Raw genomic sequence first — 6,137 nt, forward strand, 5'->3', positions numbered from 1 at the left:
AACAAGGCCCCTGTTTTCTCGGCAGCTGTTTTCACTCTCTAGCAGCCACCTGCATTCCTTGGCTCCTGGCCGCCTTCCTCCATCTTCAAAGCCAGCACTGGAGGGTCTAGTCCTTCCATGTTTTGAATCTCCCTGACCTCCCTTCTGCTTCTTCTCTCCAAGGCTTTCTTCTTCTACCACATCTCTCTGACCAGCTCTTCTGCTTTCCCCTTCTGCTTTCTGGGGCTCATGTGAGTACATTGAGACCACTCAAAGAATCCAGGACAACCTTTCTATTTTCAGGTGGACTGGTTAGTAACATTAATTCTATCTGCAAAGTCCCTTCACAGCAGTAACTGGTTCCATATTTCATTAACTAGCCAGGGACAGGGATCTCAAAATACACTTTAGAATTCTGCCATTCCAGGTGGCTTCCTAGAGAAGATGCAGAATGGGCTGGGCTCTGTACAGCAGTAACATCAGGAAGGGCACCAAGAAAGTGTTGTCCCTGGAAAGAGGTGCAACAGGGACAAAGGTGTGGAGGCAGGACTTCCTAGCATGCTGGGGAAGAGTAAGTCTACCAGGTGATTTGAGAAGGGTGCTGGGCAAGGAACCAAGGTGAAAGGCCTGGGCCTCCAAAGGGGCCCACACTGAAGTATGCAGACTTCAGAGGGAACCAGCACTTGGGTTCAGAGGTTACTAACTGAGATTTCACACACCTCTAAGGGTGCTCTAAATTTTATAGATGGGTACATGCATTTTTAAAAACATGTTTCTTATTAATTGTAGAGAGGAATGGAGAAGTTCGAGAAATAGAAACATCAATGATTAGAGAGAATCATTGATTGGTTTCCTCCTCCATGCCCCCTACTGGGAACTAGCCCACAACCTGAGAATGTGTCCTGACCGGGATGCACCAGCAGTGACAGAAACAAGAGGTTACTCAGCGCTGTGTCCTCAGACAGTGCAGGTCCCCTTTCCTCTTACTCCTCTGCCTCCCTGGCGCTGATCCTAGCAGAGCCGGCAGTTGGACAGCAAGCAAGTGGTAGGAGTGTAAAACGAACAGACTCTTTATTCTTAGTCACCAAGTCATGGGTCAGACAGACCTGAGTGGAAGGAAAGAGAGGTTTTACATTGAGTGTGAGACTGAAGCGTTGACTGAAGCTGGACTGGCCCTGGAAGTGAGTCCTACTTACTAAAATGAGGCTCTTGTTAATACCAACAGTGACCAAAACTGTGGGCTCTAAGATGTTCTCAAGAGACAAGGAAAGAAGACTTGATAGGATCAAGTTTAAAGGCGGTGATTAGAAAAAATAAAATCATTTCCTATTTGCATCCCATGAAGTTCAATCTCTTTATATTAGTCACAGCCATTTCCACTAGCTGCTCTAACAAATAGCCCCCAGAGTTCAGTGGCTTTACAAATGAGAAAGTGTTTATTATTTGTACAAAAGCTGATCAATGTCTGGCAGCTTTCCTGGATATCTCTGTTCCATGCAGTGACTCGGAGATCCAGGCTCCTTTCACCCTCTGGTCGAACATCTTGCAGCTTCAGGATTATCCTGGCACCATCCAGGTGGCTAGAATGAGTCATGTGAGGGAGTCGTGTAACAGAAAGAAAGAGTGGAAGTATGAAAAACTCCCAGGTGTAAAGGATCACGAACATGGTGGTCACTAGAGTGGTCAGACAGCCATAATCATTATGTCTTTTATTTTTACCCGAGGCCATTTATGAGCTAGGCACTGGGGAGACCAACACCAACAAGAAAGGGTTAGTTCTTGTCCCTTCTGGGTTTAGAGTCACATAGGGTGTGGACAAATGACTGGCCATTGACAATACCCAGGAATGCACGCTAGGATGGGGAAGTAGAGGGTACCCTGGGAGTGTGTATGAGGTGCACTGAAGTCAGGCTCAGTGGGAGGGACCTTCCTGGAGGAAGTGAGGCCTGAAGGGTGAAAGGCATCAACAGGTATAAAGTAGTTTGTGAAGGGCCTCGGAAGAGTGTTCCAGGCAAAAGGATCACAATGAAGAACATGGTGTTTTGGGGTGGGGGAGGGATGCATCCATCCTGCCCTTCTCCTGAGCACTCCTGGGCCCTTTCTTCCTCCACCAGCCCTGGATCCAGATGGGGTTTGGCTGTGCATAGTGCCACTCAGTCCATCCCCACCTCTCCAGGCCTAGAAGATTAGCAAGGATGGCACATTTCACGTGTGCGGTGTGACCTTGGACAATTCAGTTACCCCTCTGGGCCTCAGTTCCCTCTTTTTTTTAAAATATATTTTATTGATTTTGTACAGAGAGGAAGGGAGAGAGATAGTTAGAAACATCGATGAGAGAGTCATCGATCAGCTGCCTCCTGCACACCCCCTACTGGGGATATGCCCGCAACCAAGGTACATGCCCTTGACCGGAATCAAACCCGGGACCCTTCAGTCCCCAAGCCGACGCTCTATCCATTGAGCCAAACCGGTCTCGGCCCTCAGTTCCCTCTTATTGAATAAAGCAATCCAAAAGTTCTTGAAGGCCCCTGGAGCCCTCTTTTGGCAATTTCTTTGCCCTAATTCTAATCTAGCCCGAATAGCAGAGCAAAAGAAGCTGGGCCTGCAGAGGGAGGGGGGAGGCCAGGCAGTGACCTCGTGGACTGGGGGATGGGGAGAGGCAGCCTGCTCCCCACCTTCCAGACCAAACCCGCCACTAATGAGGCCTGTCTTTGGAGTAATTAGCCGCAATCACAGCGCGGTGCATTAGGCAGACACGGCCTTGGTGCGGCGGCGGCACCTCCCCGAACACAGGAGCCCAGGGCTTTGAACACTGCATTACGGCGGGGGATGCGTCCTAATGTCACTTAATTACCCCAGACAGCCTCAGATGTAATCGAGCCCGGATGGGCTGGTGGGAGCTGCACAGACGTCCAGAGGAGGCTGATGCGTTCATAATGATGCCACTTTGCAAGACAAATCTGGCTTTGGTAGGCTGACAAGGAGGAGCACAACGTGAGGGCGGGAGGGAGGAGGCTGTGTTGCCATCCCGACAAAGGAAGGCCCTTCTACACCCCACACCCTAGGACATCTTGACCTTAGGTTGGCCGGATGTCTCCACTTACCTGCCAGAGGCAGCGGGACGTTGGGGAGAGGAAAGGTCGACTTTCCTTCCCTCACTCAAGATGCTGGAGGGGTGAAGACTTTCCTCCTTGTTCTTTCATTCCATTTTCTTTTCATGTCAGTGGTGGATAACGTGGGAAGCTCTGGCAGGAGGGGAGCTGAAGACAGAGCACTAGGGAGGGTTCAGTGGACACTCCAGAGCATCAGAGGTAGGGGGGTGCCCTCAAGGATGCTGGCAATGAGTTTGGGGGGAAGCCCCAGGGGCAGGAGGAAGAGCTCTGAGGTGCAAATCTGGACGCTGAGTTTCGGGGGCAGATTCTCAAGATGGTGCTCCAGTCCCTGCCAGTCCTTCCAGTGGCCAGAGACCCACCGATGTGAGAACCTGGCCTCTGAAAGGGGTCTGCTGCACTCCCTTTCGTATCCCCGGCATCTAGCATGGTGCCTGCCCATAGTAGGTGCTCCATAAACATTTATCGCCATGAATAGCCTATTTATCCTCCCTCACCAGTCATTTTCCTCTTTGGATCTCAGTGTCCTCATCTGGGAAATGGGGCTAATGATTCCCAGCTCACCACTGAAGGCTGGGATAGCACCTGTCGAGTGAGCTAATGACAAGAGCACTTTCGATGGTTTGGAGTCCCTACCAGAGGTGAAGGGAGCAACCACATCTGGGGCCTGCCTTGTCCACCAAACCCCACAGGCCCTCCCAGGCCAGAATGGGGAGTGAAGACCAGTGGGGAGTGAACACCAGTGGAGAGCGAAGATCTCAATGGCCAGGACTGGGGTGAAACTGCTCTAGGCTTGCAGAAGTCAAGGTCTCACTTGCCATTTTCTCCGTCAATCCCTGTCTCCCTTTTGGGCCTGCCTGGTTCCCACATGCCAGGAAAGCAGTCCTCTGGCATCTGTACTAGAGGTACTTCCAATGAGTCCAGGAATGGCTGCCATGGAAGAGAAATTTCTTGGGGGAGGTCCTCCCTAAATAGTAATGGAGCACCGCTCAGGTGGGGACCTTGTGCAGGGTTAGTTCAAACTGCGGAGTAAAATATGTGACTATAAAGGGCTTTGGGGTTTTCTATGGATTATCAGACAGATAGATGGGAGGGGCTTGGAAGGCAACCTGCCCCTGGGGGACATGAGCTAAAGCTGAGGTTGGAGGAGGGCAGATGGCCTGGGCTACAGATGGGGGAGGACCAGAAGGTGCCAACAGAACATCTAGGCCTCAAATGCTAGGCAAGAAGTTAAGACCATACCCTTCTCCAGCCTCCAATCAGTGAGGACAGAGATACAATGATGCATCTCTTTCTCTTCTGTCTCCTGGACCACCAAGGACTTTTACAGGAACCTCTGCTTTTAGCTTGCCGTATGATCTTAATTCATCTACCCCTCTCTGGGCCTGTACAGCTCCGCTTAGACAATGAGCAGGCTGGACTATATGGTTACTTTTAACGTTGATATTCCATCTGTCTGTGACACAGTGGAGCTAGGGGAGACACTGTTTTTTCTGGGATCCTTTTCACTGCACCCCATAGCCCGCCCACCCCCCAGAAGGCCAGCAGTCACTGTGACCCACAGTGACATTGAGGTACATGCTGTTCTCTACCCTGCCCAATGGGCCATGTGCCAACACCTGCCTTCTCCCCGTGAGCCATCCATCACTGTCTTGGCATGTCGGTGGGAAGACAGCTTCATTAGCTCCTCCCCAGCCACCCATCCCCTGTGCAGAGATGACTGAAGCCCTCCCACTCCCATCAGTCTGGGAGGGCTCAGAGCCCTTAGGATGGTCTCTAAGGGGTCATTCTGAGCCGCTCCTCCACGGGCAGCTCTCCTGCCTGAGGTCATAGGCCTCCTCTGCAAGGTAGGAGGCACCATCCCCTTCAAATGTATCCCTGATAGCTCCCTCACCACCTGTTACCATGCCTGGAGTCCCACCATTAGAGGCGTCGCTGAGCCACGTTCGCCTCCACAAGTCTATCACAATTCAAACACCTCTGACATCAGGAGGGAGAGCACAGGCTGGAGCCAGTTGAAGACACCCCTCTCTGTTGTGCAACTGGTTTCCTCTTTCTGAGCCTCAGTTTGCCCATCTTAAAGACATTGACCTAGAATCTAGATCATCTCCAAGCCCCTTGATCGCTGAGATTACAAGGTTCTGTGGGGGAACTCCAGATCCTGAGAAGATGCCAGTATATCTGGGTGAAGGGAAGAGCTTGCAGGTCCTAAGGTCACCAAGTTCATGGCTCAGGTTTGTGAGACACAACCACAGCAGGTAATGAACTTGGCTCGCCCCTCTAAACCACTTCCAGAAAAATACTCCCTATTCCCGAACTTCTGTTACCAGCCATGACCTCAGGGGCACTGCCAGGCAATGGGCAGTTATGCAGATTTGAAGCCAAGCCCTGTCTTGGCAACTGGGCAATAATAGGCACAGGAAGCAGGCAGTTTCTTCCCAGGGATTCTGCTAGGTGCCCACGAGATGATTCTACCTCCTCTCCTGGGATAGAAAGGGGATGTGCAATGCCCACCTCTGGGCAACCTTGAGTTCCCTGTGGGTTTAATGGAGAAAAGACAGTCACTCCTCTCCCCACCTGCTTGTTTAAGCCAACAAATAGAAGCCCCTTGGTTTTGAGAAGCCAGAGGGAGAGGCAACATACCTGCCTTGTGACTGGCAGGAGACTTCTCATGTCCAGTAATAAAATCATGTTGGATCTTCCAAGGTTTGACCCAAAGAAAAAAGTCTCTCCAGGGAGCAGTCGGGGCTCCCAGGGAATTGGTTAATAGGAAGCTCCCTGAAAGGTCTCTAAAAATGAAGCTGAGGCGGCCATCATAACTATACAATGAGAGTTCAGGGTCATCTCCCATAGACTCTGGGCAAACAGGGAGAAGGAGGCTTGTGTGCCCAATCCGGCATGTCTCAGCCACTCTGAGAGGAAATGACAAGGTGTCTGCATGAACGCACTCTTGCCCACGAGTGCCCGCATGAAGTGGGAGCCCCGGAAAGAGTCTGTGTCAGAGAGTGGACCACAGCCTAAGCCAATTTCCTCTCAGACTAACTCCAT

This window comes from Pipistrellus hanaki (assembly GCF_964339955.1).
Source record: "Pipistrellus hanaki genome assembly, chromosome: 14".
NCBI lineage: Eukaryota > Metazoa > Chordata > Mammalia > Chiroptera > Vespertilionidae > Pipistrellus > Pipistrellus hanaki.